Genomic DNA, 22,080 nt, shown 5'->3' with positions numbered 1-22,080 from the left:
TGCAACATGATGGAGCTAGAGAGTATAATGTTAAATAAAATAAGTCAGTCAGACAAAGACAAATGCCATATGATTTCACTCATGTGTAGAAGTTAAGAAACAAAACAAACAAGCAAAGGGGGAGAAAAGAGAAGGAGAGGCAAACCAGGAAACAGCCTCTTAACTACAGAGGAGGATGGGGGGATGAGTGAAAGAAGTGATGGGGATTAAAGAATGTACTTGTTTGATGAGCACTGGGTGATGTATGGAAGTGTTGAATGACTATATTGTACACCTGAAACTAATATAATGTATACTAACTGGAATTTAAATAAAAACTTTGAAAACAACAACAACAACATAGAGGGCACTGAAGTAAGAGAGATGTTAGAAAGTAACTACTAACTTAAATGAGGATTATCCCCCACGCATCTCTCCCACCATACACACACAAAGTAAAAAACATTCCAAATGTAATCAAAGAACCATAGTCAGTGACATTTAAGAAATCAAGGAGAAAGACTGAGGATAGATCAAAGCCTTTGATTTCAAAGGAATGTACAGTAGAGGAAAAAGTGGAAATCTAGAAACTACATTGTTTCTAGAAAAATTCTAGAATAGGGTGTTAAATAGATGAATCCAAATTATAAAATTCTAAAAACAATCAAGGTTATAATTTTACAGGTTTAAAAAAATAGAGGGTAGGGGCGCCTGGGTGGCTTAGTCGGTTAAGCATCCAACTTTCGCTTAGGTCATGATCTCGCGGTTCGTGGGTTCGAGCCCCGCGTCGAGCTCTGTGCTGACTGCCAGCTCAGAGCCTGGAGCCTATTTCAGTCTGTGACTCCTGTGACTCTCTGACCCTCCCTTGCTCACGCTGTCTCTCTCTCTCTCCTAGAAATAAATAAAAATATTTAAAAAAATAAAATAAAATGTTTAAAAAAATAGAGGGTAAAAGAGATAAATTGACTTGCCTAACATCAGAAAACTAAGCATGATGGGGAAGTAAAGACAATAACTTGGGTTATGTCCTGATGTTTTCTTAGAACACTTAAAGAATAAAGGGATGGTCACTAAAGGAATTTGGGCTCAGAAAAGGACCAATAGAATCCACAAAGTCACAAAATTCATCTTTAATATACAATTAGACTGGGAAACACAATGGAGACCGTGTATTTTCACTCCATGCAAAGCATTTTAACACTACTAGTGATAGCTTTGTAGACAAGTTGGAAGAATGTAGCAGCGTGCTGGTAACAGCCCAGAGAATATAAAAGAGCTGGGTGGTTTAACAACCATAGCAAATAGTGGACTGAATAGCACCTGTTGTGTGTTGAATGCCCCCACCGTCGACACATCTGTATTAATGACTTGGGGTAGAAACAGCAAACATGTTTATCAGATCTACACTTCATAATGCTAGAAAGGGAAATTTAAAAATTCATCTAGAATTCAACATCATATTTTATATGTATTAAATATGTTAATATATACATATTTAATGTTATATATTAAATGTTAATATATACATATTTAATACATATAAAATATGAACACAATAATTTTTCACTGCAGATATAGTGTGAGAAGAAGCTGGCTTATAATAGTTTATATTAAAACAAATTAACAAATAAATAACAACAACAAGTAAATCTTACTTGACAAGTTCAATATAAGCCACCATGGAAGTATTAGTATCTAAAAAAGGCAAATAAACTTCCAGTTTCCGATTCCATATGTAAAGAGTTTAGAAGTCATCACTCCATCCTAACAATAAGTAAAAAGATGAACAGACTGAAAAATCAACAACTCTTCTTGGATCTTTAAGGGGTAGGAGAGCATAGGGTAAACCACTGTCCCAGGACTGGAGAGAGAGGGAGGAAGAAAGGAACGATTCAGAAATACACCAGAGCACTCTGTGCTTCTTAATAAGGCCAGCGCTCAGGAGAAACTAGTTAACCAGACCCCAACCTTATGGATTATTATTAAAGTTTCACTGGCCTGGGGAAAATACCCAAGTCTAGCCTACTCTAATCATCCCATCCCATCTAAGGGGGTAGGAAAAAACTGAGAAACACTTGTGAAGTTCAGTGTCTAGAAACATGGGCTCACTAGATGACTGAGACCTAATCTCTGACTACAGATCACTTCCCCTCTCCCTACACATCACCACCACAATACTAATGCCTATTTACAGCAGTTTCTTTGACCCAGTATATCATATGCAGTTATCAAGAAAAAGTTCCAAGGCATTTAGTATTTAGTATTTGCCTTTTAGTAGGCAAAAAACATAATTTGAAGAAATAAAGTTAGCATTAGAATCAGACATGTAAGGGTATTGGAATTATCAGACCAAGAATTTAAAACAACCATGATTAATATGCTAAGAGCTATGCTAGATAAAGTAGATCACATGTAAGAACAGATGGGCAATTTAAGCAGAGAGGTGGAAATCCTAAAAACCAAAAAGAAATGCTTTAGAGCAAAAACAGTGTAACAGAAAAAAAAAGAATGCCTTTCATGGGCTTATTAGTAGACTGGACATGGCTGAGGAAAGAACCTCTAAGCTTGAGGATATCTTTTTTTTTTAATTTTTAAACATTTATTTATTTTGAGAGACAGAGACAGACCATGAGCAAGGGAGGGGCAGAGACAGAGCGAGACACAGAAGCCAAAGCAGTCTCCATGTTCTGAGCTGTCAGCACAGACTGTGATGCAGCCTCAAACCAATGAACTATGAGATCATGACCTGAACTGAAGTCAGACACTTAAGTGACGGAGCCACCCAGGTGCCCCATAAGCTTGAGGATATCTTAATAGAAACCTCCAGGGGCACTTTGGGTGCCTCTATCAGTTAAGCATCCAACTCTTGATTTTGGCTCAGGTCACGATCCCAGTGTCATGGGATCGAGCCCCATTTTGGGCATCCACACTAAGCAGGGAGTCTGCTTAAGATTCTCTCTGTCTCTCTCCCTCAGCCCCTGCTCACTCGCTCTCTCTCTCTCTCTCTCTCGCTCACTTGCTCTCTCTGTGCATCTCTCAAAAGAAAAAAAGAAAAAGGAAAAGAAACCTCCAAAACTGGGGGGCGGGGGATTTCCAAGGACTGGGAAACAACTAAAAACGTGTAATAAATGTGTGATGGGAATACCAGAAGAAGAAAGAAAGAAACAGAAGAAATATTTGAAACAACAGTGACAGAATTTTCCCCAAGTTAATCTCACACATGAAACCACAGATCCAGGAAGCTCAAAGAATCCTAAGCAGCATAAATTTCAAACAGAAAAAAAATGAGAAAAAAAAACACCACACACACACAGTCATATCATTTTAAATTATAGAAAATCAAAGATAAAGAAAATTTCTGAAAGAAGCCAGAGGAGAAAATCACTTTACCTATAGAGGATAAAAGGTAAGAATTATACCCAACTTCTTGTCAGAAACCATGCAAGCAACAAGAGAGTGGAGTAACATATTTTAAAGTATTGAGGGAACAATACCACCAACCTAGAATCCCGTACCCTGTTAAATTCTCTCTCAGAAATGAAGGAGAGATAAAGACCTTCTCAGAAAAACAAAAACTGAGGAAATCTGTTGCCAGTAAGTCATGCCTGCATTACAGGAAATATTAAATGAAGTTCTTAGAGAGAAGGAAAATATATAGGTCAGACACTAAGATCTATCTATAAAGAACGGAAGAGCATCAAAAAAGGAAAGTGAAGATAATATAAGAGCTTTTATTTTTTTATTCTTCACTGACCTAAGAGATAACAGTTTATTCAAAATAATAATATATTAATTATATATTCAATTATGTATGCTTATGTATCCAATGTATAAGGAATGAGAGAGAGGAATTAGGATTCTTTTGCTATTGTAAGGTAGTCATACTACCTGTGAAATGGTATAGCATTATTTAAAAGTGGGCTTGTATTAGCTGTACACGTATACTGGAATCTGTAAGGCAATTGCTAAAAAATGAAGTATAAATGAAATGCTAAGAAAGGACATAAAATGAAATTCTATAAAATGCTCAATTTTAACCACAAAAAGCAGAAAAAGAGTCGAAGACAAAAATAGGAACAACGAATAGGGCAACAAATAAAAAACAGTAACAACTATGATAGATACTAATCCAACTATATCAATAATCACTTTAAACATCAGTGGTCTAAATGTACCAATTAAAGGAGATTATCAGAATGGCTTACACACAAAACCCAACTATATGTTATCTACAAGAAACCCACTTTAAATATAAAGACATATAGATTCAAAGTATATGGATAGAGAAAAATACACATGTTGTCACTAATCAAAATATAACAGAAGTAGCTATGTTAATTTCAGACAGTGTAACTTCAAAGCAAGGAAAGTAATCAGGGATACAGAAGGTCATTACATATGACAAAAGGGTCAATTCTCCAAGAAGACATAACAATCTTTAACATGTATGTGCTTAACAACACAGCATCAAACTACAAGGCAAAACTTTGAGATGAACCCACTCTCAAAGACTTTAACACCCCTCTATCAGAAATGGACAGATCCAGCAGACAGAAAATTAGTTAAGGACATAGTTGAACTCAACAACACCATTAATCAACTGTATGTATCAGACACCTATAGACTACTTCACCCAACAACAGCAATATATACATTCTTTTCAAGCTGGCGCATTTACCAAGATAAACCACATCCTGTGCCATAAAAAGACAAACAGTCTTAACCTGAAGTGACCCTATCCAGAGGATTATGTCCCACTTCCTGCCCTGGGTTTCATGAAGATCTCCACAAACTAAATGATTCTAGAGAAGGATGACTAGAACAGCGAGGGCTATAAATATGAAAGGAGCTGAAACATTGACATGCTTAGCATGGAGAAAACTTAGAAATTATAAGATGGTTAATTGTCTTCAAATACTTGGAATAAGTCATGAGAAAAGGAGAGAAGACATGTTGTATGTCAAAGGAAGAACCCTGGCTGCAGATTAGAAGAAGGCAATGTCATCTTGACACGAGAACTTTCTTACCAACTGCACTATCTAGCCAAGGAATGGCTGTGTCACCAACATATGTCCAGCAATGGGCACTCCAGAACCACAAGGGCCAGATGGAAGTCAGGTGACCATCAGTCAGGGAGCCCCTGAAGGATGTTCCTGCACCTGGAGTCAGAGTCAGAAGATAAACCAGATGTTTTCCAAGAGTTCCTTCCATAATTAGAGTTGGTTTTTGTTCCTAAGTGTGCATGACCATGAGGTGTTGAGAATGATTTTCTCTCACAGTTCATATACTGTCTCTTTGAGTCATTTAAAATAAATGGCCTTATCTTCTCCCCAAGATTGTTACCCATGAAATTCCCTTTACATATGTAAACTAATATCTTTTCCCAATCTCCACACTGCCGCATTCACCAATCCCCATGCCTCTAAGATATTAAGATAATAACTGTTAACTTGGTCAGAGTGCCAGCTTCAGCTATTGATTCCCTGTATTTGTCTCCTTCCTCTAATTGTCTCTCTGCGGCTCCTCAGATTCTGAATCCCCTTAATGAGCTGCTGGGTCTAAAATTGGCCTCTTGCCCAGTGTGGGGTTTCCCCAGCCCAAATGTGTGAAAAGACACATCACAACCTGTAGCACTGGGGAAGTCCCAAGGCCCCTGGAGAGCTAAACTATTTTATTTTAAATATTAAATAGAAGAGATGCCTGACTAGGGGGTGTGAAAGAGAGGGGGATTTTCAGTTGTGAAATAGTGACTAGGTACTGTTTTCAAAGTAAAAGATAATTTATATTCATTGACTCACATATACACACCTCCTTGATCAATTTGCTCTTTTATCACAAGTGTCCAATACTCTGGTAGCATCATCAGAAGAGACAGATCCATATTTCTTTAAAATATTGAAGAAATCTTAGTAGCAGGCAATGCTCAAATATTTACCACATATCAAAGGTCTTGAACAAACTTCCGAATAGCTTTCATTCACAAACGTTTCACTGGAAAATGCCAGTGAATTCTGGAATAAATTTGCTCACCTTTTATGGATTAAAATATGACACTCCTCAAGTCACCAGGTCCTTTTAAATATCTTTCATGGTAACAGCCCCTTAACACACCAGAAGAGAAGAAAACTCTGGAATAGAATCTACATGTACTCAAGACTATGTCTACTTATAGTCCAAAAGCATGAAACAGAAGCAGCTTGTATGGGTCTACTCATCTTAACTATTACCAGTTGGGACAAAGAACCAGAAGTAAGTCACTTTGTCTAAAAACTAACAAAGGAAACCGCCTGGCTAAAGAACTGGCATGAGAAGACAGGGAGACAGGAGATAGAAAACGTTGACTCCAAACATGTGGACCCACACATCAGTGCTGAAGTTTAAAATCCAGGAAAGGAGAAAGGAATGGGACCCACACAGGTTAGCACTCTAAGAACCTATAGCTTCCTCTTTGCTTCCTCAGCTCTATTTGTAATGTGTGTTTAAGCGAGTCTATCAATTTATAAATCTGTCTATCTGGGACTGCTTTAGTTCTTCTTGGGCTCTACCAAGAAGAAGGGATAGAGGGATTCTCTGAGAATGACCCACTGAGATGGCCAACAGAATAACATCACCACCAGGAAAAGACAGCAAGTATGAAGGAGAGGAGGTATGAATTATTGACTAAAAAAATATCTTTAATGTACACTACAGAAGTATACCCCATAACTAGTTTATACAAGCTACCAGAGCTTATATCCAGCCTTATAACCTCTGCCAGGATTTTTTTACCCAGATCTTCGGATGACTGGCTCCTTCCTGTCCTTCATGTCCCTCTCAAAAGCTACATTCACCAAGAGAGTTTCTCTTAGTTTCCAGATTAAGCAGTCCTCCAGTCACAGTCACTATGTGATCTTTATCTTAGTACTCAGGGTGTTTTGAAATTATCTTGTCCCTTTGTTTTCTTTATCTATTTTCCCCTTCTAGAATGTAAGCTCTACGCAAACAGACTTGCCTGTCTGGCCACTATTCTATCATTCCCCCATAGAAGACTACCTAACACATGGAATGAGTGGGTAAAGACAGTCTTGTTGAATGAATGACCAAATCAGTGGTGGATTTTCTTATTTTTAATTAGTGGATTTTCTAATAAATGTTCTTGTGAGGGGAATTTCATTTCCCAGTAGTACCTGGCAAATGAAGCATGTAAATAGGAAAAACTGTCATCACTAAGATTAACTAAACAACTTAAAGAACAAAATTTCTAAGTCCATGCTATTATTAGAGAACAGTACCAGACTATAAATCACAATTATAAAAAAGGAATTATTACTTACTTTTTCTGATTGATATATAACTTCATCTTTCTTCTGACTCCCAGGGAGCTGCTACACCCAAGGACCACCTCTTTATTTCAAAACAACTTGGTATGAGTAAAATCAGTAACTTTGAAAAGTCTACCAAGAGCTTTACTTTGCACTCTGAGCATCTTTTTAATTACCTACATTGTATAAAATGATTTGTTTTATCCACACCCCCCATCCTCCTTATCTCCACTCCTTCTGAGAAATCTAAGCAGAATCCCAAATCCTACATCTGGAAGCACTAGAAGTCAGATGCTATATAAATCTATTATCCTTGTAACAGTATTTTTGGCAATGCCAATGTGATTCGACCATCCTAAACAAGTCACCTGCTAAGCTAAATATTCCACAACTAGTAAGAACTATCAAGTTCTTACTATCAACTATCTCTGCAGACAAAATAAACATTGCAGTATGTAGCATACTTTGTGAACTAAATAATTAGAAGCTGGATGGCAAAGGGCCAAGGTAAAAATAGCTGCATCCACCAGGCTTCCAACATTCTTTATGATGGACTAAAGACATACAGTGAGACTATGGCTAAATGCAAAATTCATTTTAATCCTGTTCATTTAGGCAGAAAATTCTCTTTTAGTTTTAGAGCAAGAAAACTGCACCACTACCGAAAGTCCACTTCGTATATTTTGTACATTTAAAAAGAAAACGTGACAAACCAGGATCTGCTGCCTGTCTGGCCTTCAGCCACAGTGCATTGCTGTGGGATTCCCTGAAAAGGAGAGCAAAAGCCTGTGTGGAAGAGAACACACATTGCTGACTGTATTGGTAGAGAAGCTAGAAAAGAAGAGATGCTCTTATGGGAAAGTTCGGGCAGGATTACCAGATTGTTGGAGAGAATTCCATTAAGCAAGTCAGACTCCATTCCTCTATGGGATACAAGATACACACAAAGTCAAACAGATAAATGTGGGACTCTTCTACGTACAGACCAGTGGGAGGATCCAGGCTGGGCCTTCCCCCTGAGTTTGTCTGCCGGGTTTGTCCTATGCTCTCCCCTTTCCATCAAGTTGTCCCCAATTCTTTCTTAGAGATCTGGGTCAGGCTGCACATCCTCAGAAAGCTTTTTCTAACACATCTTGCCTCGGGCTGACTTCAATGTATTTTGTGAGCCCTTACCTGTCTTTATTAATGTGTAACAGATACTATCCAAATCTCCCGAACCTGCTGCTGTTTTCATTCTAGCCCCTGTGTGTCCTGTCTTGAGTAGACTATAATCTTTCCACCATGAGGGATGTATGTCCCTTATCTTCCTACAGTTTGGTACAGTATTTTCACAAATCGGTTATTTAATAAAAGTTAGCAGAATGACTTAGCAAATTATATTCCCACAGGATTAGTTCTGGAAAACCAAGGGGCCCTTGCATAAGAAGAGGAGTTTGGGGAACACTGGAATATGAGGAGAGGAAGACAAAGGATTAAACACATTGGGCTTTGTTTCAGATTCTGTGTCTCCTTCTCGCTCTGCCCCTCCCTTGCTCATGCTCTGTCTCTGTCTCAAAAATAAACATTAAAATTAAAAACAACAAAAACAACACATTCGGCTAAGGAGGAAGAGGTAAAGAAGACCGGCATTCACCCAGGATAGGGCAAGGAAAGACCTCTGAACCAAACAGTACAATTTAAGCAGAGGACAGGAAGCACTGAGGAGATCCAGAAGGAGCAAAGACTGAAGGTCAGAAGAGAATGGTGGCACTAAAACCAAAATGAGAAGAGGGTTTCTAGAAGAAATATGCCAAATGTTGAGCCAAGAGTGAGATAAAGCAAACATTTCTCTGTGTGTGTGTGTTTGTGTGTGTGTGCGTGAGAGAGAGAGAGGCGGGTACTTAGGTAGGAGAAAGGTGAATGGGAGAACAGTCCACAGTTACAGCATAACCAAGTTCATCTGCCGGATACAGGAAAATTATTAGGCGAAGGTTTCCCCTAAGCTGACTTCCAGAGCCAAATGCCCTTCCAGGATATTATCTCCAAAACCACATCCAGCTCTCATGATGTGTGATAACTGAAATCCAAGAATTTCTAAGGTCTCCCCCATGGTTAATGTGCCCATTTACATGGTGATACTTCCTGGCACTTCACTTGTCTTTCGAGGTAGTATACCTTATACTAATTAGATAAAGTCTCTTAGGAAATCAAAGTTGTCATGGTTGGGGCTCAGTTCTTCCAGTGTCCACTGCTGGCCATTTGGGGCAGCCTTCCCAGAACACCTGACTAATCAATACAAGGATCCAGGAGAGGGCCAGCTTCCCTGTGGAACCCAAAGGATCAGCTGAAGATGTGAGCGGTAGGGGCAGTCTCCTCGTGGAAGCCTTTCCGGGCTTCAGGTAAAGCTTGCTTTCTAGCAATACATACATGGATCCAAAGTGCCCTTGTCTTGGCCAATGTCTGCAGCCAGGGTCACACATGCTGCCTAAAGTACTCCCCATGTCAGGGAAGAAAGAGGAGGAGAAGTGACAGTGCTTTCACTAATCACAAATTCTTTTTTTTAAATATTCTTTTTAAAGTTTATGTTTTCTTTTTTTTTTTTTTTTTTTGAGAGAGAGAGAGAGAGAACATGAGCAGAGGAGTAAGAGAGAGAGAAGGAGAGGGAGGATCCCAAGCAGGCTCTGTGATGTTAGCACAGAGCCCAACTCAAGAGCCACAACATCATGACCTGAGCAGAAACCAAGAGTCAGACACTTAACCAACTGAGTCACTCAGGTGCCCCTTTAATCACAAATTCTTAGATTGACTTATTTCTTTGACCATTCATTTTAATGCTCCATACCTGATATTCAAAAATCTAAAATAGACTTTATCCTCCCCCTTTTTTTAATAGAAAAGGAGGAAAGCAATTCAGAATCTATTCCTCTATCACTTGGGCAAATTACATGTTAAAGCAGTTCTCTGCACCAGATTTTCTTTCCTCCTTTGCAGTGCGTCCTCACTTCCCCAGGAAATCCCCAATTACCATTCCTTCCAAGAGTATATTCCAGAATGTGCCTTGATTTAAAAAGTTCAAAAGGAGGAAGTCCCTCAGTCATTAACGTGTGCTAAGTTATTCATGGTACCATTCTAAATTCTACTAAAAATATGTCAATTAGATGTATGTAGTCTTTGTCCCCAAGAAATGTATAAGCCAATACATGAATTCCTCCTCCCATCCCTGCCCCAACAGTGAGAAAATGGCCCCAGTGGCACCATGTTGGATTCCCACCCTTTGGCGGAGCTCTGGGGCTTCTGCCACTTTACCTCATAGGGGTTTGGTGACCATATTCATCAACTCCAATAAGACACACAGCTTGAAGCTGTGAGTTTCTCATGGAACTAAACTGTGCAAAATCTTAAAACAAATATATTTCCATCTAACGTTGTTTTATAAAATGTTTCTAGGAAGTTGCTTTGGTTAACAACTTATTAAGTAAAGTACTTTCTATCAGTAATATAACTCAGGGAATTGCTGCAAAATCTATGGAGTTCAAGACAGTAAGAGAGCACTTGTCCTAGTCAGCGGTGTCTTGTGGTTGTTTGCTAACAACAGCAGACACTTTCTGTAGTAAGTACCTCTACACTGTGTTCGCTCCGGGAAACATTACCTAAGGAGAGTTGGGTGACACGATGCTTACTGTCCTGCATGTGGACATTAGTTTTCATACCCTGTCCTTGGATTTCTACTCACCTTTGTCTGCTGGTAGTAGTTTACAAATGTCTGTCTGAATAAATAGGGGCCAAGATAGCTAAAAATAAAGAATAAGTGGTAATTTAAGTAAAGATAACATGAATTCAGAATCATTAAGGATCTTTTTCCTAGAATTCCTAAAATCCACTAAGAATTTTATTCTTTTGGAACAATTTAAACTTTCATTCTGTGTTTGACCTTGTAATTTTCACTCTATGAGATCATGCATACCTATTAGAGTTGGAAATGTCTAGTATTGCAAAAAACAAACAAAACCTTAAGGGAAATAGACAACAGCATTTGCAAGCAGGATTGGGATCATTTTCATAGATCCCTATATCTTAAGGAGAAAAAGGGCTAAAGCAAATTACTCAAAGGTGAACACTCATATGGCCTTCAGTGTTAAGTACTATTGTTATTATTATCAATAATAAAAACCCTACGTCTATATGAAACCTTGTAGGAAAATCTTGAGCTGCGAGGTGAAAGGTAAAAACATAATGCTAGATTGGAAAAATTATGTCAAAAGGGACAAACATGAAACTTGTCAGTCAGGTCAACGCAAAATGTTAAACTCTACAGCCTGAATATAAAAACTCATGAATAAACAAGAATACTTTATTTTACATCGATGTTCAGTTCAACTTTTGAAAGCATGCTGGATTAACCACTAGAAGATATAAGATCAGTAACTAGTCAAGGAATCCATAATCTTACATAGTGAGCAGTAAAATGTTTATATAAATAAATCAGGCTCTGTGCAAGTTCCTGCAAAGCAGATGCCTGTTGTCTAAATCCAGCTGTAATCTGTGATGTATTCTGGCCTCCTCACTTTAGGAAGAAATCAGGAAATGAAGAGGCAAGTGACACTGGATGGGAAAAACAAAAATACACAGAACCTATACTTAGAAGTTTGGTCATGGTCCAAGTGCCATGATACAGTAATTCCCTAAGAAAAGCCAACCAGACAAATACCCAGCATGAATAACTGAAATACTAGAGCTACGTGGAAGCTCAGTGTGGGGAACTACACTAAGGCTTTTAGGCAAATACCCTGGGATCAGGTTCAGCATGCTGGCCTTCGGGTCTCCATGTCTCTCCCGTGTTTTAGAAAGCTCCTTTTAACAGAGCATTACTTTAATCATTAGAAAGTGTTGGGTTTTTTGTTTTGTTTTGTTTAGCTGAACATCAGCCTGAACACCTACTTATGAGAGGTTGTGAGTTGTACAAGCAGGGCCATCCATTATGGTCCCCACTGAGTGGTGCTAGAAGGTCCAGGCAGCCACCTTATTAGGTCTGAAACTGCCTGTCACTGATGCGTTAGACAATGGAGAAAAAGCAGGCTTCACCTGGCTTGGATCTCCTGTATCAGCATAGATAATATGGTTTAGATGTCAGATAAGGTAGTCAATCCTTCTCTGGACTTTTAGATTTCATTTACTCCTAACTTTTCAGAATTAACCTGGAATACCCAATACAAAGTGGTGAAGAAAGCACATTTAAAAAACAACTACCATACAATCTACTAGAATCTTTGCTGCATTATAAAAAGGTGTGTGCAGGGGGAGGGGAGAGAATGGTACCACACCTGGGTTAAGTGTCCACTCTGGATGTAGGCTCAGGTCATGATCTCACAGTTCATGAGTTCGAGCTGCAAGTCGGGCTCTACACTGGCAGCTCGAGGTCTGCTTGGGATTCTCTCCCTCCCCCCGCCCCCCTTCATGCTCACACACGTACTTGCACCTGCTCTCTTTCTCTAAAAATAAATAAATAGGGGCGCCTGGGTGGCTTAGTCGGTTAAGCGTACAACTTTCGCTTAGGTCATGATCTCGCCGTTTGTGGGTTCGAGCCCCGCGTCGGGCTCTGTGCTGACTGCCAGCTCAGAGCCTGGAGCCTATTTCAGAGTCTGTATCTCCCTCTCTCTCTGACCCTCCCCTGCTCACGCTGTCTCTCTCTCTCCTAGAAATAAATAAAAAATGTTAAAAAAATAAATAAATAAAAAATAAAAATAAAAATAAACTTTTTAAAATTTTAGATTAATGTAAAAAGGAGAGGATGGGGATTTAAAGATACAAGGAGTAGTAGAAAGAGCAATCTGAAACAAGGCAAGAGTAACTCAGGGTGACCCATTAAAAATGTGGTCTAAAGGATCTTTTTAGTGCTTCCCACCTCCCTTTCAACCTTCCTTTTCCCACATGTGGTGCCTGCTTGCCATGCACCTATGAGCTCTCAATTCCTGAGGAAATTTTCTTCGGGGTCCTCTTCCTAAAGGAACTTTTTCATAAAGAAAAAGTTAGGTAGGTATATGTTAATAACATGTTAGTTTTTAGCTAGAAACTAAAGTTTCAATGTAAAAAATGATCCTCTTAGAAATATTTACAGTTTTACAGAAGGAGCAAATAAGAGTGCAAACTTCCAATACTACAGCAGGCCATTTGGAAAAGCCAAGTAGAATCTGGGAGCAAGAATGTTCTTTCAGTGCCCCCGAAACCACTCCAAACTGGAAGATCAACAAGGCTCTCATTTGTTTTATCTCTACTAAGATTTCACTTACTAAACACTATCTAGGATATTCAAATTCAACACACTTCATTTTTTTCATGGTGAAATGGAAGAAATTGCCACGGTCTTGTTTTACATCATTGATTATCAACCTGGGGTGACTCTGCCCCCTAGCCTGGGGACTAGTCAACATCTGGAGATATTTACAGTTATCCCAGGGTGGGAGGGAGTGGGGGACAGTTGGTGCTACTGTCATCTAGAGGGTAGAGACTAGGGATGTTGCACAATACTACCCCTACAGCAATGAATTATACAATCCAAAACGTCAATAGTGCTAAATTTGAGAAAACCTGCTTTATATGAACTAACTGTTATTCAGTTGATATCTAGTGGGTGTAAACATTAATGCCAGTGAAATTACTATACCATGATAAGAGTAAAATTGACCATTATTTGGGAAGACTATTTTCTTAACATTTCTGTAACATCTTAATTCTGGCTTTTAAATTACTTTTTCAAAAGAGTCAATTGAATAAAATGAAGAGGCTTTATATAGTTCATGTAAGTTTTTCTATTTTGGAAATAAGAGTTTTGATTAAAATTGGCATTTCTGAAACTCTTAATTGCTAGTTATTGCTGGGGAGAGAAAGAAAAAAATTATTTCCAAGACCAGCCAGATGGGAAGTCTCAAGATAAGAAATTATAAGCCAATGCTCCTATTCCAATCACAAGAAAATTTCTGTTTATACATTTTTAGTTCTGCTTAAAAGTAAGCAATATATTTATTCAAATGGTTAGTAAAACTGCTATCAACTAGCTCACTAATTTTTTAACTTTGGGTTTAATTCCCCAAATCTTGTTAGATTATTAATAAGTAGAACAGCAATGCTTATAAGAACACTCTGTATATTAAGGATTCCATAAACTTGAATAGAATCAAAATGGTTTCTGGTATGGCAAAGGATATCTCTTTGTAGATGTATAATCTGCCCATAGAAATATTTAATGTCCATTTTTCAAAACCCATTTCTGATTGAAATGTAATGGATGTTTCAGTTTATATGCCCTGAACCAAAGCATCCCAAATGTCTTCTTGACATCTATACTTTAGTAACATTCTTAGGACCTGCACACTTTGGTAACTTCTGCTTTTCCACACCTGAAAACTCTCATAACTTTATCACTCCCTTCTCTTCTTCCTTTTTCTGTGATTCCCCGTCCCCCCACCCCAAGAAATGTCAGGTGGATGAAGATGACTTGAAGTAGAGGGATGTAAGGAAAAACCATATGGTTCCTTCTGTCATCCATGAGATTGAAAACTGTGGAAAAGAGGGCAAAGCGAGGACTTTCACTTACTGAAAAGCATCTCAAGCACCTGCAAGGTCTTCCAAAGAGAAGAATTTCCAAACCACTAAAAAAAAAAAAAAAAAAAAAAAAAAGCCCTTTTTTGAGGGTCTTGTTTTAGGTAGATTTATGGAACGGTTTCTTTTCATTCAAGTCTACTCAAAGCCACTGAGAAAGAACTCCAAATTACGGTACATATCTTACTAGTTGCTTGGATTTGACAAATAAAGCAATCGTCAAAATCAAGGAGTGTGCACTGCTTTCAAAACCCCTATTTGTTTCACACAATATAGCAGTGGGATGGCTAGAGAAATAAATGGCATTACTTAACATAATCACTTAATGTTGTGCAACCAACAGTCAGGTCTCATTGCTTTATCGCTTGCAAAGAGTTTGATGATAATAAAGTTGATTGTTAGTGTGAAGATATAAATTGTTCAGTAGTTAGAATTGTTAATGAAAGGAAAGAAACACAAAAGAGGAAAAATAGGTTTTAGCAGCTCAAATTCATTGCTAATTGCCTGTGCATTCATTATAGGCTGACCAGGGCTAATTATCTAATTAAACTAAAGTTCTGCTGCCTTAGAGGAATTCTCCCGCTATGATGTTGGTTGTCAATTACCTCAGCAGGTCCTGTGGAAATGTGCAGTTAACTCAAGGAGTGTTTTGCTTTTTCCAATAGCAATACATAGCACTCTTGGTGCATAATAATTTATGTTTAGAATTTTTTTTAAGTTTTCCTTAAAAAATACTGTGGAAACTTAGTAATACTTATAAATATTATTTAAGCAAAAGTTTTGTTCATTTTATTCAATGATTTATATTCAGGAAGTGTCTATATAATCTGCTGTACATAGAGACAACACAGGTACAAAGGAGAAGTCAAATATCATTGTATGCATGTTACTGAGTGTTCTTTTCACATGCTGCTTTTAAAAATGCATTTTAAAAGTATCTTTTGTGATGCTCTGCAGTATTTCACAGTATGATATTATAATACCTATTGTCATGTAATTATAATTTTTAAAATTCATAGTTTTTTTTAAGCTGGAAGGAAAGTGGTAAACCATGGGAACTAAATTCTTCACTTTATAAATAAGGGAACAGAGGTTCCAAGAAGTGAAATGACCTACCCAAAGTCACACAGCGGGTTCCTAGAACCAGGACAAGAACTGGTATCCTCTCAGGTGCTTTCTTCCTTGATTCCACTGTTCCGCTTTTGAATTATACTGTCACTTTTCATGCTTTCTCTAAAATGCTTTAATAGAGCATCTAGTTAGACAAGGTTTTTGGCATTTGTTTCTTTGCTGAGTGACTTTTTAAAAGAAGGCTTATAGCATTTCACTTCTCCAAGGAAATGTATGATACCATACCTATTTATTTCAAATCAGTCAATCAGCCCTGGGATGTGTTTTGTTCCTAGGGAATTTGATCCCCAATTGGTTGGATCATAAACCATCAAGCAATATTTACTATGCATTCTTTGAGAAAGACATTTCCCAAGAAAGTACCATTTCATTCTTGAGTTTTTCCTATCTTCACTTCTCTTAATCCTGGGACAGGATATCTGTTCCCTGCACCAACACAGAACTCTGGAACCTTCTTCCCCTTCCCCTTTCGCAGGCATTTCTCAGGCACGCAGCAGCAATGAACATACAGTTCTTTTCTGCCAAGTTAGAGAAGATGATTTTCCCTTTTACTGCCTCTTGAAGATGAACATCAACTGTTTCACCACTTGTGATTCAAATCCATTAATTAAAATAAATATAAAGTAAAAATCTTTCTTTCAGCCAAGAGGAAAAGGACAGATGGGGAAGCGGAGGAGGTGGAGACAGCTGATGTCTTCTTAGAGGGGGAAAAAGGGAAAGAAAAACAAGAAGCATGAAATTGGGGGGAAAAGTTAATTAAGAGAGGTAAAAGGTGTTTGGATTTAATTTACAGTTCAGAACTATTTTGGTTCTCATAATTGCACTCCCTCAAGAAGAAGAGGAAAACCTCTCTAATATGAAATTGGTAGGGGAGTGTTCTCTTAAATCACCTCCAAAAATAGTAATACCTGGCCTTTGGCAGTGCTTCAGACTGAGCATAGCAAAAGCTTCTTTATTCATTTTCTTTTATTGCAAAAGCCACACCTCTCCCCCCCCAACCTTCTCTCTTCATGCTCCTAATTTTTAACTTCTTTCTCCCTTGCCTCCCATTGCCTGAAATACGACACTGGCAAGGAAGAGAAAAAAACGAACCAGTTTTAAGTCCTTCTCCATCTCAGTGCTACATGCAGTGGTCTATAGAAATCACATAGTTAGAAAACAATGTCCTATAGCTTTTATCACACAATAAAAACCCTGCAATTGGCGGGGGGGAGGGGGGAGGGGAGGGGAGGCATGTGCATACTGAAAGTCTAACCTGAACACTAAAAATTCCTGAGGTTAGCATATTTAACTGAACAGCCAATACATTCAAATGATTTGATTTCAGATAACCACAAAAAGTTAAATCAGAGTAGAGTGGAGTAGAGTTACTTTTAAGATGTTAGTGGAGATGGAAAGAGCTATGGTGTAATAATGGAAGAGAGTTATGGTGTAATAATTTTAGATAAGTAAAACAAAATACATGGTTTTGTTTTGAATTATCCTTATAACTGTCTCCATCATCCATGTTGAGCCAATGAGACGCTGGAAGGAATCTTAGAGATCATATCCCAGAACCACTAAGAAACTAGGATCTAGTGAGGTCAAGTGATTTGCTCAATCACACAGTTAGTTAGTTAGTTAGTAGGAAAGCCATGCCTAGAACCAGCTCTTCTGATTTCAAACGTATTCTTTTTTTTTTATAACCTGACACTCATTCATGATAATAGATGAGAAATATGGGCTAACATTTTCTAAGAACTGAAAGGAAAACCACAAAATAAACCCCAAATATTCAAGAGTCTCATGCTCTACCGACTGAGCTAGCCAGGCACATATAAACCCCAAATATTCAAATATAATTAGTATAAGTAAGTTAGTCTAAAAGCAGGGAAAAAATTTTAGCAATTTAGTTACCATGTTCTATACTAACATAAAAGACAGATCTAGGAATAAGGCGGCAAGAGCTACTGGGAAAAAAGAAACCTTCCTGCCCGCCTTTAAACAAACAGACAACTGCAGGCTAGGAACTCTGAGCATTTGAGAATGTCAACACTTTTGTGCTCTTCTGACCAAGCCCCAGTATGATCAAAATAGATGGACAAAATGAATCCTGAGAAGGAATTGAGAAAAAAAATCAGAATGTAATTTTTTGTGTGAATTAAGGAAAAGAAGTCCTCATAAAGAGGAAGGCCAGGGAAAAAGACAAAATATAAGCCTATTCCCAAAGAATGAAGAGATTAGAGAACTGAGGTGGAGTTAAAAGGGGTGTGTGTGTGTGTGTGTGTGTGTGTGTATGAGTGTGTGTGTGTGTGTGTGTGCGCGCGCTTGAGGGCTTTTCCAATTCTTTTCATAGCTCCTGATTAATTAATAATTTTAAAAGAAATTTAGCTCTACTCATGGTTCTGTGTGTCTTGCCCATTCCTAAATTTAATAGTTAGATGTGGACAAGAGGTGAGATTTAAGCTTTGTCAGTCTCACCCATCACTACATCGCTGTGAACTCATGAAAAAAAAATTTGGAGAGAATACACTTCAAGAAATAGATCGTCAAAGCAACAGTTCATCAGCAAGCCCTGTCAGACCCACCTACACAATAGATTCCTAATCTTTACACTAGTTCTCATGTCTTTCCTCTGGATTACAGCCTCCAATCAGAGTTTCTTTGCTGTTACACGCTTCCCCCACCAATCTCTCAGAAATGTAAAATAGATGAGTCATTCTCCTGCCCAAAGATCTCCAAAAGCTCACTTTTAATAAAAGTACTTGTAATAAAATCCACCTCCCCATCATAGGCCTCAAGTCCCCATAACCCCCCTAACCATGGCCTATAAAATATGGCCCTTGCCTACCTCCCCAACTTCATCTCCTTCCAGGAATCTCACAGCCCTTCATTCTTGTCCCCAGTTATACCAAGCTCCTTCCCACTGAGTCCAAGTCATAATATCCCAGACCCTGGTTAACAACCTTACGGCTATTTCCTGGTCTTGGAATGCTCTGACCCCAGACTTTTCCATAGCTGACTCCTTAACATTCAGGAGCAGCTCAAATGTTATCTTCTGATCACCCTGACAACCCAGTTTAAAGTAACACACCATACACACACACACACACACAAATATCCCACCATCCTATCATCCTGTTTTGTCTTCATAAGCTTTATCTCTGTCTGAAACTATGCTGCTCACTGATTTATACTGTGTAATAACCTACACACACACACACACACACACACACGCATGTGCAGGTAAATTCCTTGGGAAAGCAGATATTCCTTGCTGAATCCCCAAAACCTAGCACAATGCCTTGTACCCAGCAGATCCTTACTATTTATCAAATGATACATTCTGTCCATCCCAAACTTTTCCCAAATCTTGTGTCTGCCTTTTATTTCCAGTGTTTGTCCACTGTCACTCCTCCTTTGTTCCTTTTTCTGAACTTCTTTTGATCTTCATTTCACTTGTTCCAACACAAAAGAAAAGAGAACAAGGAGCATAAAAAAGGACACTAATGGTAATAGAAACCTACTCACCCAAAACTACTGGCAGTGGCGCAGAAGGTCAAGTGAAGTGCTTCTTAAGGGCAAAAGCCCTTAGGATTGACCTCATCCATTAGTGCAGCTCTTAAGGACAGCATCAAAAGGAATTATGAAGGTAGCCTGTCTGTAGCCTAAAAAAAAAAAAGTACTATATGCCCTGTGGACACTCAGTAGTTCTTAAAACTTTTAATGTGCAAAAGATTCAGATTTAGTAAGTGTAGACAGGACCTAGGTATCTGTACTTTTAACAAATGTTCCTAAGTGATTCTGATACAAGCAGTCTTTGAAAACTTTCAACTCTTTAGCCAAACAGTAATAGCAATGACCGGAAGGATGGTATCACCAGGTAAATAGTTGAACCAATAAAAAGTTTTTATCTCTACCTTGAAGCTGATTCTCAAGTCAAATTCCATCTCAGTAAGTGCTGAGTATTAATTAAACTCATTGGTGTTTACTAACATTTAAATGGTTTTTAACCATTTAAAAACTATAATAATAGCTACTATTATGGGATAGCTACTATGTTCCATATGCTATTATGACATTTCTACACGTGTCTCTTACTATGCCATTTCATAGATGAGATTCAGTTAAATAAGTACAGGTAACTATCAAGAAGTGATAGATTCGAAAATGAAATACATCTATATGTTACTAAAGTCTGAGTCCTATAGAGCCTGTCTATACCTCCCACTAATTATATCTTAATAAAAGCAAAACCAGTAAATAAAAATCCAGATTTGTAAACAAAAACAGGCATTCTTTCTCTTAAATATTCCTCACTTGAGAAAAAGACTGCATGGGATTTTATTACATGCTGAACTTTGACAGTACAATTTAAACACCTTAACAATGGCATGGCAGTCTGAAAAAAAAAATAGAAGTCTAAAACAAATAATCATCCTCTTAATCAAAATCACCAAATACTAAGAACTGCTTCATAATTTACAGATCTACAGTGATTCTCAAACTAGGCTGAAAATTAAGAATCACTTGGGTAGCATCTTAAAAAAAAAAATTCTAGGCTTCACATAAGTTCTTCTGAATCATAATCTCTGGCATATGACCTCCAGATCTTTATTTTTATAAAGCTCCCCAAGGGCTTCTGATGAGTAACTAACATTCAAAAGGACTGTTCCCCCAACCCCAACATTTTACAAGTAAATAAATTGAGGACCTAAAAAGGTATGATCCGCCTAAGACATACAACTTGTTACTAGCAACACAGGTTGGAAAAACACGATATCCTAACTCCACATTTAGCACTTTTAATACTAATTCAAGCTTTTTTCCCCCCTTTGGTAAAACTGTACTTTTTTCTGCACTGATTAGGCCTTACTGATTACTATCCTTGAGCAACTTATACCCTCATCTGCAAACTGGGGTTAATAACAGAATCCACCTCTTAAGAGTTGCTATGGGAATTAAATAGTATAATCCGTTAGGTAATGCACTTAATAGAGTGCCTCACGTATACTAAGTGTTCACTAGATAGCTTACACCGTCCACTAAAAAAGCATGCCTTTCTTAGCTGGAGAGGATTTATGGAACCAATCTAATTACAAAATGAGCAAAACCCTCACGTTTAGCTTTGGAAGTCCAAAAGAACTTTAAACTCAAGGTAAGGTGATGGTCAAGAGCGTTCCTGATTCTCGCACACCACTGTTTCTCATAAAATGCCCCAGAATCATCTAGTGTATCAACTTCTACATGACAACCAGCAATCTGTATTTTTTTAAAGGTCTTATTTCCCCTTTCCAACCAGGTGCTTCTTAGGTAAACCATGGTTTAATAACCCTTAGTATAAACAATCCTTGGCCACAACAAATAGCCTCTCGAATCCCAGCAAAACTATCCCGCTCTGTAACCGGAAGAGCAGTGTCATCACACCCTGATGCAAACAACAGCTGGGGACGGCTGTGCAGAGGAATCCTGATCACCAGGGACGGCCTCGACCCTCTCATCTCCCAAGAAACTTGGAAAATTACGAAAGTGCTGTCCCGTAATCCCCGCGGGTAGACAATGGTGCCTAGGTGGCCAAGAAGAAAGTTAACTCAAAAGCCTCGTTCCCAAGGGTAGGGGCCAGAGAAGAGCGACCCTGGCTGGCGGAACAGGATGACCGGCGCCAGAAGGTTAACGACCCTCTCGCCCAGTTCCTACGGATGGCCAAGAGCCTCCACCACGCCTCAGGCCAACTGCCGGAAGTGCGTCACTCCGGCCTGCTGAGGGTGCCGGGAGTTGTAGTTAACTGGCTACTTCTCTTGCGCCCCAATTCACCTTTCTTCAAATAAGCAAACACCTTGAAACCGTAAAGAAGGCGCTTTATAAGACACAAATCCCATCCTTCCTTTTCCAGCTGACAAAGGAAACTCAAGAGCTCATCCGTAATATCGGACTACAAGTCCCAGCATGCTCTGTAAAACGGCCGCGCTGGCCCAGCCGCCGTCGTAGGTGTGGGCTGCTTGAATGGAACGTCGGGCGTAACGCAAAGCCTTACACCGTCCGCGCGACCGGTACCTGCTCCTCTGGCGTGAGTGCGGCGCGTGGGTCGTGCGCGTGCGCGCTCGCCGGAGGCGCG

General features: G+C 38.7%; 1 long non-coding RNA gene across 5 annotated transcripts in view; it reads right to left on the bottom strand.

The window, feature by feature from the left end:
- Positions 1-19,627, bottom strand: part of LOC120247452 — a 119,017-nt gene extending 99,390 nt beyond the window's left edge. For 3 of the 5 annotated variants that reach the window (XR_005532315.1, XR_005532313.1, XR_005532312.1), the window contains exons 1-4: positions 19,497-19,627; positions 15,972-16,096; positions 14,851-14,905; positions 10,993-11,050 (exon numbers count right to left, since the gene is read on the bottom strand). This is a non-coding gene — a long non-coding RNA (uncharacterized LOC120247452). The remainder of the gene's footprint in view (positions 1-10,992; positions 11,051-14,850; positions 14,906-15,971; positions 16,097-19,496) is intronic. The other 2 variants (XR_005532316.1, XR_005532314.1) reach the window with 2 other exon arrangements.
- Between the last annotated feature and the right edge of the window lie 2,453 nt (positions 19,628-22,080).

Source organism: Hyaena hyaena, unplaced genomic scaffold (assembly GCF_003009895.1).
Source record: "Hyaena hyaena isolate Hyena2069 unplaced genomic scaffold, ASM300989v1 scaffold_522, whole genome shotgun sequence".
Classification (NCBI taxonomy): Eukaryota; Metazoa; Chordata; class Mammalia; order Carnivora; family Hyaenidae; genus Hyaena; species Hyaena hyaena.
The sequence above is the reverse complement of the archived record's forward strand: the minus strand, read 5'-3'. Positions and strand labels throughout refer to the sequence as shown.